Source organism: Eriocheir sinensis, unplaced genomic scaffold, assembly GCF_024679095.1.
Source record: "Eriocheir sinensis breed Jianghai 21 unplaced genomic scaffold, ASM2467909v1 Scaffold71, whole genome shotgun sequence".
Lineage (NCBI taxonomy): Eukaryota > Metazoa > Arthropoda > Malacostraca > Decapoda > Varunidae > Eriocheir > Eriocheir sinensis.
Genome location: NW_026112065.1, coordinates 149650 through 162500, shown reverse-complemented (window position 1 = coordinate 162500; position 12851 = coordinate 149650). Strand labels below are relative to the sequence as shown.

The 12851-nt window shown below is 41.8% G+C and overlaps 1 long non-coding RNA gene across 1 annotated transcript; it reads right to left on the bottom strand.

Moving 5' to 3' along the window:
• Nucleotides 1-5930: 5930 nt before the first annotated feature.
• LOC126994051 (uncharacterized) lies at nucleotides 5931-12341 on the bottom strand. The gene is made up of 3 exons (XR_007748765.1): nucleotides 12200-12341; nucleotides 6623-6808; nucleotides 5931-6368 (listed from the first exon to the last, which is right to left on the bottom strand). It is a non-coding gene; the product is annotated as an uncharacterized LOC126994051 (long non-coding RNA).
• Nucleotides 12342-12851: the final 510 nt, after the last annotated feature.

The following is a 12851-nucleotide window of genomic DNA, read 5'->3' as shown; positions in this document are numbered from 1 at the left end:
CAAAATCCTAAATAGATTCAAACATTAACCCAGAAAGTCTATTTCAGAGACCCCAACACAAAAACACGCAGCAACGGTATGAAGTGAAAGGGACCCCAAAACAATAACACGCAGCAACGGTATGAAGTTCAAGGGAACTAGATGTAACACATTGGCGCGCAGAAGTTATTTCAATAATAGTCGTCGATCACCGGAATAGACTCCCACCGTCAATAGTTAGCGCACAGAGTATCAATAGCTTCAAGTCTTCATTGGATAAGTACTTCATGGATATTAGATTTTACTGACCCTTTTCGTATGTTTCAGGCACACTGCAGCATGGCGCCAACCTGACGACTTAATAATTTCCCCCACAGCTTAGGGCACCAGTAGCGTTAGTTAAGGGTAGTAATTTCCTCTTATTTCTCTCTTTTCTGTAAAATTTCCATGTCCCTTTCTTTCTTAAAGATACATGGTGTTCTCTTCTAGCTATTTCCTGCCGGCACGTTGCCGGAGGAGAGGGGGGTGGGGAGGAGCCTTCATCTATTCTATCCTGTCCTACCACACGTAGATTACTAGTAGTAGCGGTAGTAAACAGACACCCTCGCCATAGACCGCCATGTCTTCTGGTGTCTGTTCTTCTTATGTATTCTATCCCGTCTGGTTACCGCGGCAGCCAGATTCCTCGAGAAGGAAGGCTGCGTTAATCCTTCCGGACCACGTGCACCAGGAGGGCACGTGAAGCTCTTTAGAGGTTAAGCGAGGGCTGCCAGCAGGTCTGAGTTGCACCAAGAGGAGAGTGTCCTGCCTTGGTCGCTTCACCACGTACACGTTAAGTACTCTCATTTCTTTACTCACAGCGCCGCCTAAGTAAGCCGTAGCTTTTTTTTTTTTTAGGTTAGATACTTATAATCTTGCGTGTGTGATGGTGTGGGAGATGGATGGATATAGCCATGTGATGTGAGTGCGTAGGCTGTATTGTTGTTCTGTAAAAAGTGTGCAAAATGTTGTACATGTGTCTACTTTTCCTGGGTCCTAAGGTCCCGCCATGTCTCTGCCATCCTCACGAGAGGTCACACAAAAGAACCCTTAAAGTCAGAGGTCGGTTGTGTGTTTTTTCTTGCATGTTTCACGTAGCGTTTCCCACACTTGGAGGAGGACCACGTGGTTGCCTGCAGGCGAGTGAATGCGCGCCGTGTCTTCGTCGCCTTCACATCCACGCCTTTGACCAGCCAACCATAATAAGTATGTAAACCGTCCTATCTGATATAACTCTTGACAAAGAAGCACAAATATAAATATCACAATACCACTGCCACACACAAGCACAAGTAACCACGTTACTACACATAGCCAAGATATGTAAACAGAGTGGATAACATACCCAGTATATAATTATTCCTGTGGAGTGATTACCCCATGGAATGATTACTTCTTCCAGGACAGAAACCTCTCTTGAGGTTATTGTCTCTGAAATGGAGGCACACATTCTACGTTATTTTTCTACTCCTCAGATCGTAAATAGAGCTTTTTAAAATATCATTTGTTTAAATGAGAGGGATGACAGTGTTATCACCTCAGGGCATAATTCGTGTATCATGTCCTTAACTGGTGCTTCAATGAACGAGACTAAGGCCATATAAATAGTATACTCGGGTGCCCTTGGCTCCTAAGAGCATGGATACAGGCGTTATTTATCCACCAATTGGGTGTGGAAACGGTCTGTGGCACAGTGTCGTGTCCCTCAGACATGCAATTGTAACAGCGACGACCTCCGGCCAGGTTACTTAAGTTGTTCTGTTTTATTATAGCATAGTAACGTTTTTTTTTTTTTTCGTGTAAGTCATTTGTCAGTATATATTCAGCCATGGGGTCTGCCAGACAAACTACCTCAAGTAACTATCTTCCCAAGGCACTCCAAAAGTTCAGCTCTCTCTGTCACCTGCCTACTGCCCGAACCTCAGTCACTCCTTATGGCTACCCTGATGTAGCCATAAGGAGGGAGCCATAAGGCTGTTCACTCCACTCCTTTGTGCCCGTGGTTGCGGAGGGAAGGTGCTGTCTCCTTTAAAAATTTTAGGGAATTAATCTTCATGGAACGTTCTACCAACATTGCTGACAGACAAATATTCAAAGATTAGAAGAATAGATTTACATTATTGAAGAAGGAGGCTACTAGGGCCCATGACCGGGTGTTGGCACTTCGAGGGAAGCGAGACCCCATACACTCGTGGGAGAGCTTCTGGGGGAGCAGCCTCTGGTAATAAGACACTCTGCTAGCCCAAACCAAGTCGGGAGGTAGAGAAGTCCACTTGGCCTAAGAGCCCCAATTGTAGGTTTAGGCTAGTGGTTCCCAATGTGGGCGGCACCGCCCACCTGGGGGCGGTGGGAAGATCTGGGTGGGCGGTGAGGAAAGAGGGGGCGATAAGGTGGCGGCATGGTGGGATTAAGGGTAATTTATAACTTTTTTTGTGCTTTACAAAATCTGCATGATAAAATTTCACAAACACTAAGGCTAAGATAAAGGAGCACAATTGCCTTATAGATAATAAAATTGAAATATGAAATATAAACGAGTGCATGACTCCATTTTGTAACATAGTCCAGAGTCGGAGTGCGGGTGGGTGGGGGACGATACAACTCCCCAAGGAGCCAATGGGGCGCCAGCCTGGAAAACTTTAAGAACCACTGTTTCAGGCTAACCTGTCTTTATTGCGAACAGGCAGGTAATCTAAAAATGAACTGTGCTAAATGGAATGCGACCCAAGATGCGAAACCAATGGCAATGATTGCTGTGTCCAGTTAGGTGAGCGAGAGGAGTTTTGGGGATGATACGGGAGACAGCCTGGCCTTATGTGGTTTAGGGAGTAGACAAAAGAGCATTTCACTAGTGCAGGCATGCGACGACTCTTCTCTGTTGACACCAGCTCCGGAAATACTATCTCGCACCTCGCCCGTGGAAGATTGAGGGCGTCGTTTCCCAAGTCAGTCTTTGTTTTGAGTCGCGGGCGCACAGCAGACAGTGAGCAAGAATGAGAATGGAAAGCCTTTTAGGTGATTTCATTGATGTGTGTGTGTGTGTGTGTGTGTGTGTGTGTGTATTTATATATATATATATATATATATATATATATATATATATATATATATATATATATATATATATATATATATATATATATATATATATATATATAAACCCGAAGTGATAGCTACCACTCGGATTTTCAGTCACCGCCGAGTGGCTTAAAACTACCATGCTGTCCTGAAGACCACCCATCAGCGGACTCTAGAGGAAGCCGTCCAAGCGAATCAAAACGAGTTCCGGGGGCAGCATGAGCCAATGCAAGATGACGCCACTATAAACACTCGCCTGCGCCCAGAACGGGCTGGGCCGACCATCAGGCCCCACCTGGAAGAAGCCTTGGGCCGACCCTCAGGCCCCACCTGCAAGACGCCGTGGGCCGACCCTCAGGCCCCACCTGGAAGAAGCCTTGGGCCGACCATCAGGCCCCACCTGGAAGAAGCCTTGGGCCGACCATCAGGCACCATAAGGAAGAAGCCTACCGGCGCAATAGGCAACAACGTAAAAAAAAAAAAATAAATAAATAAATAAATAAATATATATATATATATATATATATATATATATATATATATATATATATATATATATATATATATATATATATATATATATATATATATATATATATATATACATATATATATACATATATATATATATATATATATATATATATATATATATATATATATATATATATATATATATATATATATATATATATTTATTTATTTATTGATTGATTGATTGATGTAATGTCAATCCCCTTCCCTTGAAGAGGCCTCTTGGAAACCGGGGGATGGGAAGCAAGCTCCTACGTTTGGCTGGCCTCGGGTGATCGAGAGTCGGTCAGTGAGGGGACGAGAGTTAGCTTTAAAGGTTACCATAGAGTGGGGGCGATCTCTTACGGCAATAACTGAATCGCAGTTCATCATTAGTTTCAGTTCATTATAGTTGTTCTATTCTGTTCAGGTGGATGCAGCTTAGAACTTTTTGTTAGATAGTGTGGGCGAGTGAGCGAGTTTTGTTGTGAGTGTCGGGGTGGCCAGGTGTGGCTGGTGGCAGGAAGTCAAGGATCCGCGGCCCGCCGGCCAGTTACGAAGCGGTTGCATTTCAGAGCACGTGCTCGCCCTAACTCCTTTTGTTTCAGCCTTCGTGGTGTTTCCAATTACCGTAATTATATTTATTGTTAAAAGTTAGCCATGTAAGGCTGGCAACCTTGTATCCTTATTAGTTAATATAATTACTAATTCTGGAGGTTTAGCTGGCGTTCGGGCAGGGTGTAGCTTACCACAGAACACAGACGAGCGGAGGTGTCGGGCGTAGTGTAAGTGTCGAATGTACTTGGGCCTTGGAAGTGGAGCATATATTCATCTTTTTATACAATGCAGGCATATAGACACGCATGACTGACTTTTATACTGTTAAGTTGAGCAAGAGCTAAATTTGCTTGCTTTTCAGGTATCTGTCTCCTGCAACTCCGGGGCTGTTTGGGACGTTGTTGGTATGTCTACGATATCTAGCAAAGGCAGGTTCCCAGTCACCCTGATGAGGGGGTTCCCTTGGCTCATTGGGTGAGCCGTCTGGTTCTCGTTGAAAACCAGAACGTTAGTAGATTTCTAAATGAGAGAGATTACAGAGATAATTCTTCCTCTCAAAGCAGTAAGGCAGGTATCTTGTTTTTTGCTGCTGGTTCAGTTAACGAGAGACTAAGAGGCCATAGAAGTGGTGTACCAGGGTGCCTTTTTCTCTGAGAGAGCTTGGACATAGCCGTTATTTCTACACTAGTTTGATGGTTTGGTGTTCTGTTGCGAAACTAATGTCCAGGCACTCTGAGGCGCAGAGCGGCGGGGCTCTCATGACTACAAGTGACAATTTGTGTGGGTATATATATATATATATATATATATATATATATATATATATATATATATATATATATATATATATATATATATATATATATATATATATATATATAATCTTTCGCCGGTATTTGCTTTTTCAAGTAAGGAATATATGAACACACCTTTTTCCCTCTCATGTGTTATCTATAGGCAGCATATCAGAGGAAGGGATAGGTGTTTGGACTGTGTGACAGAGCAGAGGGGAGGAAAGGACCCGTGGAATCGAATGTTCAAACGGACTTTTTTTTTTTTTTTTTTTTTACAAAGGAGGCAGCTCAAGGGCACACACAAAAAAAAACAATAATAAAAAAAGCCCGCTACTCGCTGCTTCCAAAAAAGAATTAAAAGAGGTGGCCGAAAGAGAGATCAATTTCGGAAGAAGAGGTGTCCTGATACCCTCCTCTTGAAAGAGTTCAAGTCGTAGGCAGAAGGAAATACAGATGAAGGAAGATTGTTCCAGAGTTTACCAGCGTGAGGGATGAAAGAGTGAATATGCTGGTTAACTCTTGGATAAGGGGTTTGGACAGTGTAGGGATGAGCATGACTAGAAAGTCGTGTGCAGCGGGGCCGTGGGAGGGTGGGAGGCATGCAGTTAGCAAGTTCAAAAGAGCAGTCAGCGTGGAAATATCGATAGAAGAGAGCAAGAGAGGCAACTTCGCGGCGGAATTTAAGAGGTAGAAGACTATCAGTAGGAGGAGGAGAGCTGATGAGACGAAGAGCCTTAGACTCCACTCTGTCCAGAAGAGCTGTGTGAGTGGAGCACCCCCACACGTGAGATGCATACTCCATCTGAGGGCGGACAAGGCCCCTGTATATGGATAGCAACTGCGCGGGGAAGAAGAACTGGCGGAGACGATACAGAACGCCCAACCTCGAGGAAGCTGATTTAGCAAGAGAGGATATATGACTATTTGAAATGGTTTGACTATAGTGGTATTGGATTTTTGAAAAGCAAATAGGATGCGTAATTTTATTATAATAAACACGTGTAATATGTGGAACCACTGCTGATATAAACAACAAACACCTGACCTTTCCAATCAACTAAGTCAGGGAACAATTGTGGATGTGAGCAGAGGTGAAAAATGTGTACTATAAATATCACATAACATACTCAATGTTCTTAACTGTATCTATTAATACCTTTGTTTGTTAATTCTGAATTTTTCAAATGCACGGTAATTTTCGGTTAGCGATATATTATTTTCATTTGCATCAGGTTAGTTTTGCCATGTCCTCTTTCAATGTTCCTCTTTCCATAATCCATTAATGGAGGTCAGTCGATGCAGGTTTTTCGTCGCGCCCGATGTGAACGGCAACATTTTCAGTTGAATCAATAGGTAGGAAGGCCGCCAATCCGTGTAAAGTTTGCGTTTTCGCCCAGGAAATCTTCCCTGTGAAAAAAATAGTATACTCATTAAGACCTCGCTTCCAAGTATCGGCTTTACATTACATAACCGAAATATTTTCTTTCAACGTTTTCTTTTCTATGATGAATATTTAATAACATATAATCAAGTAGCTTATGTTAACTATGCGAAAATAACCAATGGAACCTCCCGGGCTATTTTTTTCGATATTTGATATAGTGTTTATTTATTTATTTATTTTTTTTTTTTACGAGTGTGTGGTGCAGATGACAACTTACCTCTCCATGCCGTCATCCTGGGCAGCGTCATCCGTTCCAAGGTCCAAGTTTTCATTCGCATGGTCCAAGTTGTTATCAGTGACAGGGTCCAACTTATTATCACGAGCAGGGTTATGGAGGGGCACCACCTTTTGGGCAAGAATAGTCCCCACCAGACCCAGGAGGACGAGGGCGATCAGTGTGCTTCTGCCGAGAGAAAAAAAATATATAAGAATAAATTAACACCTTTGGCCAGTGTTTTTCAGAGAAGGGGCAGCGTTGTTGTATTGGTCATGGAGTCATCATCATCATGTATAGCCTATACTAGTCCATTGTAGTATAAAAACCTGTCCCAACATGCCAATCTGTCTTCGTTTGACCTTCCTGTGACCCGCTCCTCCTCCGAAAAATGCAGAATTCTATCTCATTACTTAGTCCTCTGCCTTCCCGGACTCCTTTTACAATGTCTAAGTTGCCACTGTGTTAAAGTATTTGTCCAAGTTATCATTTCTACGCATGATGTGACTTCCTCAATTTCATTTTTAAATCTTAATAGTCATTAAAATATCTTAAACCTTTAACCTTGTTTAAATTCATGATGCTCGCATGTTTACTTTTTTTTTATCAATATTCTCTCCATTTCCCATTGTGCGTTCCCCTTTTCTTTCTCTTCTTTTTTTCTTTTTTTAGGTGTTGTCTGTAACACCGGTCTTGAGAGATTTCTTGGACGGCCAGTGGCGCAGGTTAATTTTATTTATTTATCGTGGCTGCCGTGATATATGACTTTTGCTTGGCTCATGTTGACTCCCTTGACCGAAGTCGCTGAAGTTAGGGTTGATTGAAGATTTGGGCAGCATGTGGGTAATCTTCCGCAACTCGGCGATGGTTTGAAAAGTGAGCGTGTTTCGGTGGGACTCAAGTCTAGTCCACTCAGTTAAGTAATGTTTGTGTGTGTGTGTGTGTGTGTGTGTGTGTGTGTGTGTGTGTGTGTGTGTGTGTGTGTGTGTGAATTGTCGATTTTTCGACACGGATAGAGTAATTTGTTGCATATCTACTGGACAGTCCAGCTTGTACTCTTGGCTGGTCTCAGCTTTGTCTTGCACAAGTTAAGCTTACCATGATCTTAGTGAAACGTTCAAGAAGGGGAAGAAACAGTGGTGTGTAGCTGCATGACTCCAAAAATAACTCTAAGATGGTGGCGTATTTCCAGGTTTTAGGGACTCTGTGGCTCTGTTGGAACTGTGTAAATATTTGGGGGAAATTTGTAAGTGTAAAATCGCCATAGCTGGGCACGATAACAGAAAACCTTATTCCCGATACCAGATAACTGATAATGGAAACCTTATCGGTGATAACCGATATTCGTTAACTGGAGACACAAATATAGGCGATAACCGATACCCGATTGAAATCAACAATTCCGATACTAGCTAGCGATAAGTCCGATAGGCAAAAACGATACTATATTGATATTTCTAATAAAAAAAACATAGATGAATTAAAGTTTTCATTATCTGTATTTTAGAAAACTTGCAAAACCTGAAAACCACACGTTGACACGTACATATGGACGGTAATACTAGAAACGCCTGAACCGGTGTTGTGTTATTTGGCGTCCCCACCGTCGCTCTTGTTTACAAACACTGGTCTCTCGTGAACTGGCCCATCACTACTTATTCAGTTATTCTTACTTATCACCATTAACACTTTAACAGTTACTTCAGTAAAGAAGTACTGAAGCACTGGGAACCGGAACACTGGCACTCACTCAGTCACTCAGACGCAGCTGAGAGGCCAAGCGCCACGTCGTAACACAAGCCGCTGGTCTCTGTTTACGCTCTTTACAACTGGATCACAAATTTCAGGCAGTAAATGATCATTTTGGGGGCAAAGTTAAATGATTTTTCTATTTGATAGTGATTTTTGAGTCTAACATAAAAAAAAAATAACCCAGTGTTTTAATGTTGATGATCTAAGTATGAAATCTCTTCACGGAAGATATTTCATACCCCGAAGTTTTTTCATACAACACCGGGCGCCCGGGCCACGCATGCGCAGTAGGGAGGAGACACCTTTTTTTTTTTTTTGTTTTTTTGAGAGGCGGAAAAAGTAGCGATTATCGCTAGTTTGGTTACAAAAGTAATGAAATATATATATATATATATATATATATATATATATATATATATATATATATATATATATATATATCTTTATATAGATATATATATATATATATATATATATATATATATATATATATATATATATATATATATATATATATATATATATATATATATATATATATATATATATATATATATATATATATATATATATATATATATATATATATATAAGTAGCGGATGGCCGATAACCCGATTTTGTTATCAGCGATAAAGTATCGCGATAACTAATCGCGATAACGCCCAGCTATGGAAATCGCCTGATCCTGTTACTAACAGCTCAGTGAGACTACTCATTCCTTCCATAGTTATCTTTACATCCTCCATGACTGCAATGGGAACATGCACTTTTAATGAACTATTCTTCTCACCATCAATCATCAGTCAATATCGATTAATACACGATTGTCCGTAGAATTTGTCCACAACCATAACTACCTTCCCTACAATTCGTGACGTTGGCATTTACACTTTTTAGAGCAAGAAGCTGATAGCTGTCAATGGCATGTAATCTCGTGGATATTTTCATGCTCTCCAATTATTTCGAGTTTCTTCGATCTTGTCCTTGATAAAATAACGGATATCACCACACATCCCGTGTCCTAATCTTTATCGTCAGTTCTGCCGAGTCTATCTTATACCTGGTTATTAGTTGTATATATTTGCGCTTCTGCGTGAAACGTCTTGTTTCTGTTGCTAGTTTGCTTCTACTGTCAATTGGTGTCCTAACCACAGACTTATATATCTCGAGCGCGCGCTCCCGTGTTGTGGGGTTGGCGGCGGATGAGGCAAGCTACCCTGGCGCGGCAGCCATCTTGGGGAGCCCACTTTCTCTCACTCTGTTGTTGTGGTTTTGATGGTGGTGGTGGTGGTAGTGGTGATGGTGGTGGTGGCGGTGGTGGTGATGAAGGTGGTGATGGTGGTGGTGGTGATGGTGGTGGTGGTGGTGGTAGTGATGATGGTGGCGGTGGTGGTGATGATGGTGGTGGTTTTGGTGGTGGTGGTGGTGCGGCTGGTGGTGTTGGTGGTGGTGGTGTTGGTGGGTGTGGTGGTGGTGGTTGGTGGTGGTGGTGGTGGTGGTGGTGGTGGTGTGGTGGTGATGGTAGTGGTGATGGTGGTGGTGGTAATGATGATGATGGTGGTGGTGATGGTGGTGGTGGTGGTGATGGTGGTGATGGTGGTGGTATTGATGGTGGTGATGGTGATGGTAATATTGGTTGTGGTGGTGGTGATGGTGGTGGTGGTGGTGTTGGTGTTGGTGGTGATGGTGATGGTGGTGGTGGTGGTCGTGATGATAGTGGTGGTGATGGTGGAGGGGGTGGTGATACGATAGTGGTGGTGATGGTGGTGGTGGTGGTGGTGTTGGTGGTGGTGATGGTGGTGGTGGTGGTGATGGTGATGGTGGTGGTGGTGGTGATTGTGGTGGTGGTGGTGGTGGTACGTGGTAGTGGTGGCGGTGGTGTTGGTGGTACGTGATAGTGGTGGTGGTGATGATGGTACGTGATAGTGGTGGTGGTGGTGATGGTGGTACGTGGTAGTGGTGGTGGTGGTGCTGGTGGTACGTGATAGTGGTGGTGGTGGTGATGGTGGTACGTGATAGTAGTGGTGGTGGTGCTGGTGGTGGTGGTGGTGGTGGTGGTGTTGGTGGTACGTGATAGTGGTGGTGGTGGTACGTGATGTGGTGATGGTGGTGGTGGTGGTGGTGGTGGTGGTGGTGGTTGTCCTGGTGATGGTGGTTTTGATAAACCGAGAGAGAGAGAGAGAGAGAGAGAGAGAGAGAGAGAGAGAGAGAGAGAGAGAGAGTACTCTCTCTCTCTCTCTCTCTCTCTCTCAACCAACTCCTCCACCAACCACCATCACCACCACCAACATCACCACCACCACCATCACCACCACTATAGCACCACCACCACCACTACAGCAGCACCACCACCACCATCATCACCACTACCACCACCACCACCACCATCATCACTTCAACCACCACCACCACCACCACCACCATCACCACCTACCACTTACCTCCACTTTGAAGTTGCCGACTGGAGCACAGAGTTGGCTGGACTGGTCTCCCAAAGATGGCGGCCGAGGTACTTCCGGTTACCGCACCCGAGTGTTTGGCTCGCGCGCTCTACGTATATAACTCTGTGGTCCTAACCCTTGCCCCCGAGGCTTCTGATGCTGATCCCATACCAGTTTTATTTAATTTTCATTTGCTTCACCTAGGTTTCGTTCTACATTATCCAGTATATGTGGTATTTTTTTCCTAAATTTTAAACTAAATTCATCAACGAAAATATGACTGATTAACTCTCAGGATGGAGAGTTTAGAATACAGTAACTGTTTCGGTTCCAACCCAAGATCAAGGGTTGATTTTGTCTCGGAGGCGATGAAGTTTAGCGAAGAGTGCCGCTGGGAGGAGTGCTACCTTTCAAGGCACGCACGAGGTGGCGAAGCCCTTAAAACATGAGGTGTTCTGGGCCAAGACAAGGTACAGGTATTTGGAGTCTTACAAGATGAAACAGTACGGTCTGGGAATGGGAGTGGGAGCAAGGGGAGAGGCCGCATGGAGGCGGGCAGCGGTAGTAGGGACGCTGACTCCCTACCATGTGTGTTTATATATATATATATATATATATATATATATATATATATATATATATATATATATATATATATATAGATATATATATATATATATATATATATATATATATATATATATATATATAATTTCTGTTTTCTTTTCAACAACGTTCAACAATAACTGGATACGCTTAAGACGAAAAGTTCTAGCAATTAATTATAGACTTCATACATATTTTTTTTTCAACAAGGGAGACAGCTCAAGGGCACAAAACGCAATAACAAAAGCCAGCCAGGCGCTGCTCCAACAAGGGCATACATAACTAGAGGGCAAAACAGATGTCACTTTCGAGAGAAAAGGTAACATGACTACTCTTGAAAGAGGTCAAGTCATAGGCGGAAGGAATACAGACAAAGGAAGGGGGTTACAGAGTTTACCAGCAGAAAGAATAAATGAAGATACAAAATACAAAACACTTAGTATGAAAAACGTGCAGGACATTAGAAGACACCTGTATTTTAATACCGAGACAAGCGCACTTCATATGACCATCAACTTTTGAATATGTCAATGCACCGAATTATCTATGGTAAGAGCTCAACGAATTCCACATATCACACATTGGGAACATGATAACTTTGTTTCTTTGTTTTGTTTGCTTTCTTTTGTTTGTTTGCGGTAAAAATATAACACAAATGAAAAACAATTATCTTGTACTAATGCATTATCAAGTATAGATTTACATTCTTAAAGAATTAACATAAGAATCTGAATATATATATTATAGTAAAATGCGAAGAATACAACTATCACACAGTACCTCATTGTGCCACGGTGACTGAGACAACCTTCAGGGGAGACGTTCAGTGTCAGTGTGCTGTCACGAGCCTTCCAGCAGCCATTTATACACGATGGTGTCTAGGTAAGGCTTGCAGTGTGGTTTTCCCACTCTGTCCCTTAACCATAAGCTTCAGTGCAGTAAAGTGTTAAAATTACAGACTAACTCCCTGTAATACTGATGCAATGGGGTGGTAATAAGTTGTATTTATATTTTTTCTGATACACAGGTTAGCTACGTGTGTGTGTGTGTGTGTGTGTGTGTGTGTGTGTGTGTGTGTGTGTGTGTGTGTGTGTGTGTGTGTGTGTGATTTTGTGTATAATATTGTTAATAATAATAATAATAATAATAATAATAATAATAATAATAATAATAATAATAATCGGTTAAATTAGTAATTTCAGCTGTTAAGTAAAAAAAATGTGTAATATGTATATTATGAATACATTGTTGAAATAAAAAAAATAATAATGTGAAAGTGGTATGGTGAGCTGGGGGTCTACAATATCTGTATGAATTTTGTATATATATATATATATATATATATAAAAGGTATATATATATATATATATATATATATATATATATATATATATTATATATATATATATATATATATATATATATATATATA